The sequence below is a fragment of the Chiloscyllium punctatum genome, chromosome 47 (assembly GCF_047496795.1).
Source record: "Chiloscyllium punctatum isolate Juve2018m chromosome 47, sChiPun1.3, whole genome shotgun sequence".
NCBI lineage: Eukaryota > Metazoa > Chordata > Chondrichthyes > Orectolobiformes > Hemiscylliidae > Chiloscyllium > Chiloscyllium punctatum.
Window position 1 is genome coordinate 53,126,051 of NC_092785.1, and position 16,693 is coordinate 53,142,743.

At 50.5% G+C, this 16,693-nt stretch overlaps 1 long non-coding RNA gene across 1 annotated transcript in view; it reads left to right on the plus strand.

Annotated features, from left to right (window-relative positions):
• Positions 1 to 328: 328 nt before the first annotated feature.
• LOC140468479 (uncharacterized) overlaps positions 329 to 16,693 on the plus strand; it is a 60,038-nt gene continuing 43,673 nt past the window's right edge. Inside the window, exon 1 of the long non-coding RNA XR_011955665.1 lies at positions 329 to 585. This is a non-coding gene — a long non-coding RNA (uncharacterized lncRNA). The remainder of the gene's footprint in view (positions 586 to 16,693) is intronic.

Below are 16,693 nucleotides of genomic sequence, written 5' to 3' on the forward strand. Positions count from 1 at the left end.
AGTGCTTCTGTGAAGGGAGGGGGAGAAAGAGACAGAGAGAAAGTTCACCTTTCAATCCAGTGATTTCTGCGCGAAAGTTCCTTCAGAACAGACCGTTTTGAGGAAGAGTCACTTGGAATGCGAATTGTTCCTCTCTTCACTGTTGCTACCTGCTGTATTGTGCTGAATTTCCCCACCATCTGTTGACTTGAGAACTTGATCTCATTCATGCATCACTGAGTAATTCAGTCTGTGTTCAATGCCCTGAGGCTGCTACTGTTGAAAGTTGACAAACAGGTTTAAGGCTGTGGTAAAATCAATGACTGCAGATGCTGGAAACCAGATTCTGGATTAGTGGTGCTGGAAGAGCACAGCAGGTGTGCAGGTTTAAGGCTGTGTAAGGTATTGTATTCGGAGTGCGGGCTACATGGGAGAACAGATACAGAACAAAGGCACACCGAAATGTTAGGTCTGAGCTGTTCCTTCTGAACTAACATCACAAAGTTACATTGATCAGGATCTTTGTGAAGTGCCTTTATCAAGTGACTCTTCCTCAAAACAGTTTGTTCTGAAGGAACTTTCCTGCAGAAATCACTGGATTAAAAGGTAAACTTTCTCTCTGTCTCTTTCTCCCTCTCCCCTCAGAGATGCTGCCGGACAAGCTTAGCTTCTTCAGCAATCTCTGTATTGATGTTTCAGGTCTCTAGCGTGTCCGTACAGATTGATTTTAGTGTTGAATTCTCAAGCTTGCTCTGTTCAAGGGATTGAATCCCTCGGCTACAAAGGGGGGTCAGTTACCTCAGCTAACAGGTTCATGATGCCAACATTGTTGGCTCAATCTCTATCATGACCTCTCCCCTCACCTGAGGGGTGTGACCCACCAGGCCTCTCTCTCTGACAAGACAGCAGCTCTCAGGTCCTCCTGGTCTATAATAACTTCCCAACTTTAAAAAGGGCACTCCAGTAAGAGAGCTCTTTACATGGTGCAGGTCAAACTCCTGGAGCTCCCTCCCTAACATCACTGTGGGACACCCAAGGACTGCAGCAGGAGAGTACACCCCACCCCCACCTTCCAGGCAACTATTAGAGGGGGTGGGAATCACATACAAGCCACATTTGAAAATAAGTTTTATAACAGGGTCACGGTGGATGGTCACTAACTCTGTTTCTTTACCTCTGTTCAAATCAGCGTAATGAAGAAGCAAAGGGTCAGTTGAAAATGACAATGATATCCTTTCGTAGGTTGGTGTTTATTAGAGTTTGAATCGACAGTATGAATGTTTGAGCACTTATTCAAGGGCATGCAGGTAGCTGCCAGAGGAAGTGATGGGGTCTGGTATAATTGCGACATTTAAAAGGCATCAGGATGAGTAGGTGAATGGGAAGGGTTTAGAGGGATATCAGCCAAGTGCTAGCAAATGGAATAAAATGAGATGAGAATATCTGGTTGGTATGGACAAGTTGGATAGGAGGGTCTGGTTCCATGCTCTGCATCTCTGTGACTCTGTGCCTCTGAATAATCTATTGCAGAGAGTTTCAGACAGGCCTTGGTTTGTGTGTCTCTCTCATGCTTCCTCAGAATCTGCAAACCCTATGTCTCCATATTTCCCAAGAAATAAAGAGGGTCAGTACCGAGGGAGTGCTGCACAGTCAGAGGGTCAGGACTGAGGGAGTGCTGCACTGTCAGTGGGTCAGCACTGAGGGAGTGCTGCACTGTCAGAGAATCAGTACTGAGGGAGTGTCACACTGTCAGAGGGTCAGTACTGAGGGAGTGCTGCACTGTCAGTGGGTCAGCACTGAGGGAGTGCTGCACTGTCAGTGGGTCAGTACTGAGGGAGTGCTGCACTGTCAGTGGGTCAGCACTGAGGGAGTGCTGCACTGTCAGTGGGTCAGTACTGAGGGAGTGCTGCACTGTCAGTGGGTCAGCACTGAGGGAGTGCTGCACTGTCAGTGGGTCAGCACTGAGGGAGTGCTGCACTGTCAGAGAATCAGTACTGAGGGAGTGTCACACTGTCAGAGGGTCATTACAGAGGGAGTGCTGCACCGTCTGAGGGTCACTACTGAGGGAGCGCTGCACTGTCCAAGGATCATTAATGAGGGAGTGCTGCACTGTCAGAGTGTCAGTACTGAGGGAGTGCTGCACTGTCAGAGTGACAGTACTGAGGGAGTGCCGCACTGTCAGAGTGTCAGTGCTGAGGGAGTGCCACACTGTCAGAGGGTCAGTACTGAGGGAGTGCCGCACTGTCAGAGTGTCAGTGCTGAGGGAGTGCCGCACTGTCAGAGAGTCAGTACTGAGGGAGTGCCGCACTGTCAGAGGGTCAGTACTGAGGAAGTGCTGCACTGTCAGAGGGTCAGTACTGAGGGAGTGCCGCACTGTCAGAGGGTCAGTACTGAGGAAGTGCCACACAGTCAGAGTTTCAGTACTGAGGGAGTGCCACACTGTCAGATGGTCAGTAGTGAGGGAGTGCTGCACTGTCAGAACGTCAGTACTGAGGGAGTGCCACACTGTCAGATGGTCAGTACTGAGGGAGTGCTGCACTGTCAGAGGGTCAAATTGAGGGAGTGCCACACTGTCAGAGTTTCAGTACTGAGGGAGTGCCACACTGTCAGATGGTCAGTAGTGAGGGAGTGCCACACTGTCAGAGGGTCAAATTGAGGGAGGGCCACACTGTCAGAGTTTCAGTACTGAGGGAGTGCCACACTGTCAGATGGTCAGTACTGAGGGAGTGCTGCACTGTCAGAACGTCAGTATTGAGGGAGGGCCACACTGTCAGATGGTCAGTACTGAGGGAGTGCTGCACTGTCAGAATGCCAGTACTGAGGGAGTGCTGCACTGTCAGAGTGTTACTACTGAGGGAGTGCTGCACTGTCAGAGGGTCAGTACTGAGGGAGTGCTGCACTGTCAGAGTGTTACTACTGAGGGAGTGCTGCACTGTCAGATGGTCAGTGCTGAGGGAGTGCTGCTCTGTCAGAGTGCCAGTACTTAGTGAGTGCCACACTGACAGAGGGTCAGTGCTGAGGGAATGCTGCACTGTAAGAATGTCAGTACTGAGGGAGTGCTGCAATGTCAGAGGGTCAGTACTGAGGGAGTGCTGCACTGTCAGAGGCTCCTTACTAAGGGAGCGCTGCACTGTCAGAGTGTCAGTACTGAGGGAGTGCCACACTGTCAGAGGGTCAGTACTGAGGGAGTGCTGCACTGTCAGAGCTGTCAGTATTGAGGGAGTGCTGCACTGTAAGAGTGGCAGTACTGAGGGAGTGCTGCACAGTCAGAGGGTCAGTACTGAGGGAGTGCTGCAATGTCAGAGGGTCAGTACTGAGGGAGTGCTGCACTGTCAGAGGCTCCTTACTAAGGGAGCGCTGCACTGTCAGAGTGTCAGTACTGAGGGAGTGCCACACTGTCAGAGGGTCAGTACTGAGGGAGTGCTGCACTGTCAGAGCTGTCAGTATTGAGGGAGTGCTGCACTGTAAGAGTGGCAGTACTGAGGGAGTGCTGCACAGTCAGAGTGTCATTACTGAGTGGGTGCTGCAAAGTTAGAAGGTTAGTACTGAGGGAGTGCCACATTCTCAGAAAGTCCTTACTATGAGAGCGCTGCACTGTCAGAGTGTCCTTACTGAGTGAGCGCTGCACTGTCAGAGGGGTCAGTACTGAGGGTGTGCGGCACTGTCAGAGGGGTCAGTACTGAGGTAGTACCACACTGTCAGAATCTCAGAGCTGAGGGAGGTCTACCCTGCCAAAGAGTCCATGCTGAGGGAGTGTTACACTCCCAAAGGGTCAGTACTGAGGGAGTGATGCACTGTCAGTGGGTCAGTACTGAGGGAGTGCCACACTGTCAGATGGTCAGTACTGAGGGAGTGCTGCACTGTCAGAGTGTCACTACTGAGGGAGTGCTGCACTGTCAGAGGGTCAGTACTGAGGGAGTGCTGCACTGTCAGAGGGTCAGTACTGAGGGAATGTCACACTGTCAGAGGGTCAGTACTGAGGGAGTGCTGCACAGTCAGAGGGTCAGTACTGAGGGAGTGCTGCACTGTCAGAGTGAAAGGATTGATGGAGTGCCAGACTGTCAGAGGGTCAGTACTGAGGGAGTGCTGTACTGTCAGAGTGAAAGTACTGATAGAGTGCCACACTGTCAGAGGGTCAGTACTGAGGGAGTGTCACACTGTCAGAGTGTCAGTACTGAGGAGGTGCTGCAATGTCAAACGGTCAGTATAGAGGGAGTGCCGCACTGTCAGACGGTCTGTACTGAGGGAGTGCTGCACTGTCAGAGTGTCCTTACTGAGTGAGCGCAGCACTGTCAGAGGGTCAGTACTGAGGGATTCCTGCATAGCCAGAGAGTCAGTATAGAGGGAGTGCAGCATTGTCAGAGGGTCGGGACGTAGGAAGTGCTGAAATTCAGAGGGTAATTAGTGAGAGAGAGCTGAACTGTGAGAGGGTCAGTACTAAGAGAGTGTGCACTGTCAGAGGGTCAGTAATGAGGGAGTGCTGCACTGTCAGAGAGTCAGCACTGAGGGAGTGCTGCACTGTCATAGGGTCCGTACTGAGGGAGTGCTGCACTGTCAGAGGGTCAGTACTGAGGGATTCCTGCATAGCCAGAGAGTCAGTATAGTGGGAGTGCAGCATTGTCAGAGGGTCGGGACGTAGGAAACACTGAAATGTCAGAGGATTATTACTGAGAGAGAATTGAACTGTGAGAGGGTCAGTCCTGAGAGAGTGTGCACTGTCAGAGGGTCAGTACTGAGGGAGTGCCTCACTGTCAGAGGGTCAGTACTGAGATAGTGTTGCTCTGTCAGAGGGTCAGTAATGAGGGAGTGCTGCACTGTCAGAGGGTCAGTACTGAAGGAGTACTGCACTGTCAGATGGTCAGTACTGCGGGAGTGTCACACTGTCAGAGGGTGAGTACTGAGGGAGTGCTGCACTGTCAGAGGGTCCGTACAGAGGGAGTGCTGCACTGTCAGAGGTTCAGCACTGAGAGAGTGTCACACTGTCAGAGGGTCAGTACTGAAGGAGTACTGCACTGTCAGATGGTCAGTACTGCGGGAGTGTCACACTGTCAGAGGATCAGCACTGAGGGAGTGCTGCACTGTCAGAGGGTCAGCTCTGAGGGAGTGTCACACTATCAGAGGGTCAGCACTGAGAGAGTGCTGCACTGCCAAAGGGTCTGTACTGAGGGAGTGCTGCACTGTCAGAGGGTCAGTACTGAGGGAGTACTGCACTGTCAGATGGTCAGTACTGCGGGTGTGTCACATTGTCAGAGGGTCAGTACTGAGGGAGTACTGCACTGTCAGAGGGTCAGTACTGAGGGAGTACTGCACTGTCAGAGGGTCAGTACTGAGGGAGTGCTGCACTGTCAGAGGGTCAGCCCTGAGGGAGTACTGCACTGTCAGAGGGTCAGTACTGAGGGAGTGCTGCACTGTCAGAGGGTCAGTACTGAGGGAGTACTGCACTGTCAGATGGTCAGTACTGCGGGTGTGTCACATTGTCAGAGGGTCAGTACTGAGTGGATGCTGCACTGTCAGGAAAGCTGGACTGAGGGACTGCTGCACTATCAGAGGGTCAGTACGGAGTCAGGTTCACACTGTCATGAATCGGTCATGAGAGATCACCGCACTGTTGGACAGACAGTACTGAGGGTCTGCTTCATTGCCAGAGAGTCAGTATTGAGGGAGTGCTGCACTGTCAGAGGGTCAGTACTGAGGGAGTGCTGCACTGTCAGAGGGTCAGTACTGAGGGAGTGCTGCACTGTCAGAGGGTCAGTACTGAGGGATTCCTGCATAGCCAGAGAGTCAGTATAGAGGGAGTGCAGCATTGTCAGAGGGTCGGGACGTAGGAAACACTGAAATGTCAGAGGATTATTACTGAGAGAGAGTTGAACTGTGAGAGGGTCAGTACTGAGAGAGTGCCACACTGTCAGAGGGTCAGTATATAGAGAGTGCTACACTGTCAGAGGGTCTGCACTGAGGGGGTGCTGCACTGTCAGAGGGTCAGTACTGAGGGAGTACTGCACTGTCAGATGGTCAGTACTGCGGGTGTGTCACATTGTCAGAGGGTCAATACTGAGTGGATGCTGCACTGTCAGGAAAGCTGGACTGAGGGACTGCTGCACTATCAGAGGGTCAGTACGGAGTCAGGTTCACACTGTCATGAATCGGTCATGAGAGATCACCGCACTGTTGGACAGTCAGTACTGAGGGTCTGCTTCATTGCCAGAGAGTCAGTATTGAGGGAGTGCAGCATTGTCAGAGGGTCGGGATGGAGGAAGCGCTGAAATGTCAGAGGGTCAGTATTGAGGGAGTGCTGCACTGTCGGACAGTCAGTACTGAGGGAGTGCTGCACTGTCAGAGGGTCAGTACTGAGGGAGTGCTGCACTGTCGGACAGTCAGTACTGAGGGAGTGCTGCACTGTCAGAGAGTCAGCACTGTGGAAGTGCCACAGTGTCAGAGTGACAGTACTGAGGGAGTGCTGCACTGTCAGAGGATCAGTATTGAGGGAGTGCTGCACTGTCAGAGGATCAGTATTGAGGGAGTGCTGCACTGTCAGAGGATCAATACTGAGGGAGTGCTGTACGGTCAGAGTGTCAGTACTTTGGGAGTGCCACACTGTCAGAGGGTCAGTACAGAGGGAGTGCTGCACTGTCAGAAGGTGAGTACTGAAGGAGTTCTGCACTATCAGAGTGACAGTATTGAGGGAGTGTTGCACTGTGAGAGAGTCAGTACTGAGGGAATGCTGCACTGTCAGAAGGTCAGTACTGAGGGAGTGTCACACTGTCAGAGCATCAGTTCTGAGGGAGTGTTACACTGTCAGAGAGTCAGTACTGAGGGAGTGATACACTGTCAGAGCATCAGTTCTGAGGGAGTGTTACACTGTCAGAGAGTCAGTACTGAGGGAGTGATACACTGTCAGAGCATCAGTTCTGAGGGAGTGTTACACTGTCAGAGAGTCAGTACTGAGGGAGTGCTGCACTGTCAGAGCATCAGTTCTGAGGGAGTGTTACACTGTCAGAGAGTCATTACTGAGGGAGTGCTGCACTGTCAGAGGGTCAGTACTGAGGGATTCCTGCATTGCCAGAGAGTCAGTATAGAGGGAGTGCAGCATTGTCAGAGGGTCGGGATGTAGGAAGCGCTGAAATTCAGAGGGTAATTAGTGAGAGAGAGCTGAACTGTGAGAGGGTCATTACTGAGAGATTGTGCACTGTCAGAGGGTCAGCACTGAGGAATGCTGCACTGGCTGAGGATCAGTATTGAGGGAATGCTGGACTGTCAGAGGGTCAATACTGAGGGGGTGCCACACTGTCAGAGTGACAGTATTGAGGGAGTGCTGCACTGTCAGTACTGAGGGAGTACTGCACTGTCAGAGGGTCAGTATTGAGGGAGTGCTGCACTGTCAGAGAGTCAGTAATGAGGGAGTGCTGCAATGTCAGAGTGTCAGCACTGTGGGAGTGCCTCAGTGTCAGAGTGACAGGATTGAGGGAGTGCCGCACTGTCAGAGGGTCAATACTGAGGGAGTGCCACACTGTCAGAGGGTCAGTACTGAGGGAGTGCCACACTCTCAGAGTGACAGAGCTGAGGGATTGCTGCGCTGTGAGAGTGTCAGTACTGATGGAGTGCCAAACTGTCAGAGGGTCAGTGCTGCGGGATTGTCACACTGCCAGAGGGTCAATACTGAGGGAGTGCTGCACTGTCAGAGGGTCAGCTCTTGAGGAAGTGCTGCAATGACAGAGGGTCAGTGCTGCGGGATTGTCACACTGCCAGAGGGTTAATACTGAGGGAGTGCTGCACTGTCAGAGGGTCAGGACTGAGGGAGTGCTGCAATGTCAGAGGGTCAGCACTGAGGGAGTGCTGCAATGTCAGAGGGTCAGTACTGAGGGGGTGCTCCACTGTCAGAGGGGTCAGTGCTGAGAGAGTGCTGTACTGTCAGAGGGTCAGTACTGACGGAGTGCGGCACTGTCAAGGGTTAGTACAGAGAGAGTGCTGCAATATAAAAGGGTAATGACTGAAGGAATGCTGCATTGCTAAACAGTCTGTACTGAGGGAGTGCTGCAATGTCACAGGGTCAGCACTGTGGGAGTGCCACACTGTCAGAGGGTCAGTACTGAGATAGTGTTGCTCTGTCAGAGGGGTCATTACTGAGCGAGAGCCACACTGTCAGAGTATCAGTACTAAGGGATTGTCACATTGTGAGAGGGTCAGCACTGAGGGAGTGCTGCACTGTCAGAGGGTCACATTGAGGGAGTGCTGCACTGTCAGAGGGTCAGCACTGAGGGAGTGCTGCACTGTCGGAGGGTCACATTGTGGGAGTGCTGCACTGTCAGAGGGTCAGTACTGAGGGAGTGCTGCACTGTCAGAGGGTCAGTACTGAGGGAGTGCTGCACTGTCAGAGGGTCACATTGAGGGAGTGCTGCACTGTCAGAGGGTCAGTACTGAGGGAGTGCTGCACTGTCAGAGGGTCACATTGAGGGAGTGCTGCACTGTCAGAGGGTCAGTACTGAGGGAGTGCTGCACTGTCAGAGGGTCAGTACTGAGGGAGTGCTGCACTGTCAGAGGGTCAGTACTGAGGGAGTGCTGCACTGTCAGAGGGTCAGTACTGAAGGAGTGCCACACTGTCAGAGTGACAGTATTGAGGGAGTGTTACACTGTGAGAGAGTCAGTACTGAGGGAATGCTGCACTGTCAGAATGTCAGTACTGAGAGAGTGCTGCAATATAAAAGGGTAAGTACTGAAGGAATGCTGCACTGCTAAACAATCTGTACTGAGGGAGTGCTGCAATGTTACACGGTCAGCACTGTGGGAGTGCCACACTGTCAGAGGGTCAGTACTGAGATAGTGTTGCTCTGCCAGAGGGGTCATTACTGAGCGAGAGCCACACTGTCAGAGTATCAGCACTGGGGGAGTATCACACTGTGAGAGGGTCAGCACTGAGGGAGTGCTGCACTGTTGGAGGGTCACATTGAAGGAGTGCTGCACTGTCGGAGTGTCACATTGAAAGAGTGCTGCACCGTCGGAGTGTCACATTGAGGGAGTGCTGCACTATCAGAGGGTCAGTACTGAGAGAGTGCTGCACTGTCAGAGGGTCAGTACTGAGGGAGTGCTGCACTGTCAGAGGGTCAGTACTGAAGGAGTGCCACACTGTCAGAGTGACAGTATTGAGGGAGTGTTACACTGTGAGAGAGTCAGTACTGAGGGAATGCTGCACTGTCAGAATGTCAGTACTGAGAGAGTGCTGCAATATAAAAGGGTAAGTACTGAAGGAATGCTGCACTGCTAAACAATCTGTACTGAGGGAGTGCTGCAATGTTACACGGTCAGCACTGTGGGAGTGCCACACTGTCAGAGGGTCAGTACTGAGATAGTGTTGCTCTGTCAGAGGGGTCATTACTGAGCGAGTGCCACACTGTCAGAGCATCAGTACTAAGGGATTGTCACACTGTCAGAGGGTCAGTGCTGAGGGAGCGCTACACTTCCAAACAGTCAGTGCTGAGTGAGTGCTACAGTGCAAAAGGGTCAGTACAGAGAGGGTGCTGCACTGTCAGCGGTTCAGTACCCAGGGAGTGTCATACTGTCAGGGGGTCAACACTGTGGGAGTGCCACACTGTCGGAGGTTCAGTGCTGAGGGAGTGCTGCACTGCCAGAGGGTCAGTACTGAGGGAGTGTCACACTGTCAGAGGGTCAGCACTGAGAGAGTGCTGCACTGTCAGAGGGCCAGTAGTGAGGGAGTGCTGCACTGTCAGATGGTCAGTACAGATGGAGTGCTGCAATGTCAGAGGGTCAATACTTAGGGAGTGTCACACTATCAGAGGGTCAGCACTGAGGGAGTGTCACACTGTCAGCGGGTCAGTGCTGAGGGAGTTCTACACTGCCAAAGGGTCAGTACAGAGGGAGTGCAACACTGTCAGAGGGTCAGTACAGAGGGAGTGCCACACTCTTAGAGTGACAGTGCTGAGGGAGTGCTGCACTGTGAGAGTGTCAGTACTGATGGAATGCTGCCCTGTCAGAGGGTCAGTGCTGCGGGATTGTCACACTGCCAGAGGGTCAATACTGAGCGAGTGCTGCACTGTCAGAGGGTCAGCACTGAGGGAGTGCTGCAATATCAGAGGGTCAGTACTGAGGGAGTGCTACACTGCTGGAGGTTCAGTAATGTGGGAGTGCTACACTGTCAGAGGGTCAGTACTGAGAGAGTGCTGCAATATAAAAGGGTAAGTACTGAAGGAATGCTGCACTGCTAAACAGTCTGTACTGAGGGAGTGCTGCAATGTCACAGGGTCAGTACTGTGGGAGTGCCACACTGTCAGAGGGTCAGTACTGAGATAGTGTTGCTCTGTCAGAGGGGTCATTACTGAGCGAGTGCCACACTGTCAGAGTATCAGCATTGGGGGAGTGTCACACTGTGAGAGGGTCAGCACTGAGGGAGTGCTGCACTGTCGGAGGGTCACATTGAGGGAGTGCTGCACTGTCAGAGGGTCAATACTGAGGGAGGGCTGCGCTGTCAGGGGGTCAGTACTGAGGGAGTGCTGCACTGTCAGAGTGTCAGTACTGAAGGAGTGCTGCACTGTCAGAGGGTCAGTACTGAAGGAGTGCTGCAATGTCAGAGGGTCCATATGGGTGCAGTGTTGCACTGTCAGAGGGTCATTACTGAGGGAGCGCTACACTGTCAGCGCATCAGTCTGTGGGATACCTGCATTGTAAGAGAGTCAGTACTGAGTGAGTGCCACACTATCAGATGGGCTGAAAGACTTAGTTTCAGCTCCCATGTCTTGTGGTCTACGAGGAATATCTGAAATTGTTCAGTCCATTTCTGAATCTGCTTCCTTCATACCCTGCTCAGTAATGATTCCCACGTCCAGATTCCAGAGACTGTGTTCAAACAGACCATCTTTAATTGGTTATTGAACCTGAAGAGGTACCACCCTCTTTTCCCAGGGATCGAGTTTTTGTTTTATTCCTCAGCTTCCGTGTGCTCATCCCAAATGAATCCCACTGCCCCACACTCAGCACAGTTGGGTGTTCCTTATTTCTGAGCTTCCCAATGCTAATTCACATCCAGAATGACATCCCACACTCCTCCAAATCATATCACAGGCTAATTGCCTGGGAGAGAGGAGTGCTAAGAGGGGAAATAGAATTCTGAATGTACCTTACAGTGACATTAAGGGTGAATTGATAATGCGAGAAACACAGTGAAAATTTGTGCATGGACCCAGAGGCTACAGTGAATGAATGCATTTTGTCAATGCTCATTGGGACAGGGTTGATATGAAATCGTGAAGATGCTCTGTGATACAATTAAATGAATGAGCATATATAGAGAGAGAAATGGTTCTGAGTGGTCAGGCCTTCTTACAACCCAATAAATCTCCAAAGATGGTGGAAATGTATCTCAGTTTACCGAATGAGGTGATGGAGGAAGTAGCAGGTACACTTGCAAACATTTTCAAATCCCCTCTGTCCACAGGAGAGGTGTCATCGTACTGACCATGTGGTACTGTTATTCAAGAAGGAGCATGGTATATATCTGGCAGCTACAGGCCAGTCAGGCTGATATCGTGGGTGGGACGTCTGTTGGAAGCAATTTTGGGAGATAGAATTAATCAGCATTTAAAGAGACTGGAGTTCACGAAGAACAGTCAGAATGGTTGTGTTAAGGGGAGGGTCAGGTCTGACCAATGGGATTGCGCTTTTTAAGGAGGTGACCAGGTGTGTAAATAAGGGCAATGCTTTCCTGTCGCCTGCTTGGAGGTCAGTAAGGCTTTTATCAGGATCCATACTGGAAACTGATAGTGAACATAAAAACTCAAGATCCAAGGAATTTGGTGCAGAATGCTGAGAGCCAGGAAGCAGACAGTGATGGCCCCATTAGAAACCACTGTCTGTTCATGTCTCACTGTTGGGGTCTTGCTGATGTGGTTGATAGAAAAGATTTAGATTTGAATGGTGGAGGGTTAATCATTGGGTTCATGAATGATATGAAGATTGGTTGGGTGATAAATACTGAGGATGATAGTCTTAGGTTACAGAAGGATGGAGATGGCCTTGTCAGATGGACCGATCAGTGGCAACGGGTGAGGTGCCTGAAGACTGGAGGGTGATTAATGATGGGCCATTATTGAAGTAAGGCTGCAAGGAACAGCCATTGAACTATGGAGCTGTGAGCCTGATGGCAGTGGTGGGTAAGCTGTTAGAGGGCATTCTGAGAGACAACTTACATGCATTTGGAAAAGCAAGGATTGATTAGGGATGGTCAGCTTGGGTTTGTTTGGAAATGATGTGTCCAAGTTGATAGAGCTTTTGAGGGGATGACCAAGGAGACAGATGAGAAGGTTTCACATAGGAGACACTTAGTAAAAGGTTAGATGACATGGCATGCAAGGAGAGAGGACAGCACAGTGTCTCAGTGGTTTGATTCTAACTCCCGGTGACTGTCTGTGTGGAGTTTACACATTCTCTCTGTATCTGTGCGGGTTCCCTCCAGGTGATCCAGTTTCCTCCCACCGCCCAAAGATGCCATGGGAAATGCAGCATTACAGGGATAGAGTAGAGGATGTGAGTCTGGGTGGGATGCTGTTCAGACAGTCAGTGTGGAGCCAATGGACGGAATGGCTTGCTTCTACACTGTAGGAATTCTAAAATTAATCCAGAGAGACAAGTAATGTTCTGGGGACCTGGGCTCCAATCTTGGACAGGGGTGGATGTGGGTCCTCACTGTCTGAAGGGGTTTGAACACAATCTGAGGGGGGGGGGGGCTGGGCTGAGCCCTGAAGTGTTGAGGATGTGAATGTTTTGTGGAGGTAATGTCTGAGGGGCTTTGGGGGTTAAATACAATAAAGTGACGCTTTCTTCGGTATTGAGAGAGCACTTTCTGAGGTATTGAGGGAGAACTATCTGAGGTACTGAGGGAGCACTTTCTGAAGTATTGAGGAAGCACTTTCTGAGGTATTGAGAGACCACTTTCTGAGGAATTGAGGGAGCATTATCTGAGGTACTGACGGAGCACTTTCTGAGGGACTGAGGGAGCACTTTCTGAGGTACTGAGGGAGCACTTTCTGAGGTATTGAGGGAGCACCTTCTGAGGGATTGAGGGAGAACTATCTGAGGTATTGAGGGAGCACTTTCTGGGTTACTGGGGAGCACTATCTGAGGTATTGAGGGAGCACTTTCTGATGTACTGAGGGAGAAATATCTGAGGTTCTGAGGGAGCAATTTCTGAGGTATTGAGGGAGCACTATCTGAGATATTGAGGGTGAACTATCTGAGGTATTCAGGGAGCACTACCTGAGGTACTGAGGGTGAACTATCTGAGGTACTGAGAGAGCACTTTCTGAGGTATTGAGGGAGAACTACCTGAGGTAGTGAGGGTGCACTTTCTGAGCTATTGAGGGAGCACTCTCTGAGGTATTGAGCGAGATCTATCTGAGGTACTGAGGGAGAACTATCTGAGGTACTGAGGGAGCACTATCTGAGGTATTGAGGGAGCACTTTCTGAGGTATTTAGGGAGCACACTCTGAGGTATTGAGGGAGAACTATCTGAGGTATTGAGGGAGAACTATCTGGGGTATTCAGGGAGAACTATCTGAGGTTCTGAGGGAGCACTTTCTGAGGTATTGAGGGAGCACTGTCTGAGGTACTGTGGGAGCAGTTTCTTAGATATTGAAGGGCGCACTTTCTGAGGTATTGAGGGAGCACTATCTGAGGTATTGAAGGAGCACTTTCTGAGGTATTGAGGGAGCACTTTCTGAGGCACTGAGGGAGCACTTTCTGAGGTATTGAGAGACCACTTTCTGAGGAATTGAGAGAGCATTATCTGAGGTACTGAGGGAAAACTATCTGAGTTATTGAACGAGGACTTTCTGAGGAATTGAGGGAGCATTATCTGAGGTACCGAGGGAGCACTTTCTGAGGTATTGAGGGAGCATATTCGGAGGTATTGAGGGAGCAAATTACTGAGATATTGAGGGAGCACTTTCTGAGGTACTGAGGGAGAACTATCTGAGGTATTGAGGGAGCACATTCTGAGGTATTGGGGGAGCACTTTCTGAGCTTTTGAGGGAGCACTGTCTGAGGTACTGTTGGAGCAATTTCTTAGATATTGAAGGGAGCACTCTCTGAGGTATTGCGGGAGCACTATCTAAGGTATTGAGGGACCACTTTCTGAGGTACTGAGGGAGCATTTTCTGAGGTACAGGGGGAGCACTATCTGAGGTACTGAGGGAGCAAATTTCTGAGATATTGAGGGAGCACTTTCTGAGGTACTAAGGGAGAACTTCTGAGGTATTGAGGGATCACTTTCTGAGGCACTGAGGGAGCATCTTCTGAGGTATTGAGAGACCACATTCTGAGGAATTGAGGGAGCATTATCTGAGGTACTGCGGGAAAACTATCTGAGGTATTGAACGAGGACTTTCTGAGGAATTGAGGGAGCATTATCTGAGGTACCGAGGGAGCACTTTCTGAGGTACTGAGGGAGAACTTCTGTGGTATTGAGGGAGCACTTTCTGAGGGATTGAGGGAACACATTCTGAGGTACTGAGGGAGCACTTTCTGAGGTATTGAGGGACCACCTTCTGAGGGATTGAGGGAGAACTATCTGAGGTATTGAGGGAGCACTTTCTGATGTACTGAGGGAGAAATATCTGAGGTTCTGAGGGAGCACTTTCTGAGGTATTGAGGGAGCACTATCTGAGATATTGAGGGTGAACTATCTGAGGTATTCAGGGAGCACTACCTGAGGTATTGAGGGAGAACGATCTGAGGTACTGAGGGTGAACTATCTGAGGTACTGAGAGAGCACTTTCTGAGGTATTGAGGGAGAACTACCTGAGGTAGTGAGGGTGCACTTTCTGAGCTATTGAGGGAGCACTCTCTGAGGTATTGAGCGAGATCTATCTGAGGTACTGAGGGAGAACTATCTGAGGTACTGAGGGAGCACTATCTGAGGTATTGAGGGAGCACTTTCTGAGGTATTTAGGGAGCACACTCTGAGGTATTGAGGGAGAACTATCTGAGGTATTGAGGGAGAACTATCTGGGGTATTCAGGGAGAACTATCTGAGGTTCTGAGGGAGCACTTTCTGAGGTATTGAGGGAGAACTATCTGAGGTACTGTGGGGGCACTATCTGAGGTACTGAGGGAAACATATCTGTGGTATTGAGGGAGTACTTCCTGAGGTACTGAGGGAGAGCTATCTGAGGTATTGAGGGAGCACTATCTGAGATATTGAGGGAGAACTACCTGAGGTACTGAGGGAGAACTATCTGAGGTATTGAGGGAGAACTATCTGGGGTATTCAGGGAGAACTATCTGAGGTTCTGAGGGAGCACTTTCTGAGGTATTGAGGGAGAACTATCTGAGGTACTGTGGGGGCACTATCTGAGGTACTGAGGGAAACATATCTGTGGTATTGAGGGAGTACTTCCTGAGGTACTGAGGGAGAGCTATCTGAGGTATTGAGGGAGCACTATCTGAGATATTGAGGGAGAACTACCTGAGGTACTGTGGGAGATCTATCTGAGGTACTGAGGGAGCTCTTTCTGAGGTATTGAGGGAGCACCATCTGAGGTACTGAGGGAGAACTATCTGAGGTATTGAGGGAGTACCATCTGAGGTATTGAGGGAGAACTATCTGAGGTATTGAGATAGAATTATCTGAGGTATTGACCGAGCACAATCTGAGGTATTGAGGGAGCACTTTGTGAGGTACTGAGGGAGCGCTTTCTGAGGTACTGAGAGAGAACTATCTCAGGTACTGAGGGAGCACTATCTGACATATTGAGGGAGAACTATCTGGGGTATTCAGGGAGCACTATCTGAGGTACTGAGGGAGCACTATCTCGTGGTACAGAGTGCAGAGGATAGAAAGGAATAGATGCAATTCCCTGATCATTTCCTCAGGGTCCCCGAGGCACTCTGGTGTCGTAATCTGAAATGGAAGCCACTCCCCATTTCAGAAGATTCAGATCATTTTAAACAATCAGTGAAAAATAACATCAGGATGTGTCTGAAACATGGTTTGGGGGAAAACTTTCCTCAATCTATTGTCACTTGTTGCTTGGAGACGTTTTAGGAAAGCAGGCACCCAAACAGACTAATGCTGTCGATGCAAGAGGTGGGGCACAGGAAGATCCAACAAGTCCATCTGTAGCTGCTGTCTGTCTCCATGGAGCAGTCATCATGTGAGATCAGGGTTCCGTCCTCGGAGAAATCATTTCTCCAGCAATACCTCAACCATGCCAGCTCTGTGTGTGTGTGTGTGTGTGTGAGACAGAGAGAGAGAGAAACAGAGAGAGAGAGAGACTGCCCGTGTTTGTGTGTGTGAAAGAGTGGATGCATGTGTATCTCTGTGTGTCTGTATATGTGTGCGTGAGAGAGAAGTGCATGTTCATGTGAGAGTGTGTGGCTGTGTGTGTGTTTTAGGGTGTGTGTGTCTCTGTGTGCATGTGTGTGTGTGAGAGAGTGTGTATGTGTGTGAGAGAGAGTGTGTATGTGTGTTTGAGAGTGTGTGTGAGAGAGAGAACGTGTGTGTGTGTCTATATGTGTATGTGTCTGTGTCGAAGTGTGTATGTGTCTGTGTGTGTGTATGACAGTGTGTCTTATGTGAGAAATAGTGTGTGTGTGAGAGAGTGTGTCTGTGTGCATGTGTGTGTGAGAGTGAGTGGGTCTGTGTGTGAGAGAGAGTGCGTGTGAGAGAGAATGTGGGTGTCCGTGTGTGTGTGAGAGAGTGTGTCTATG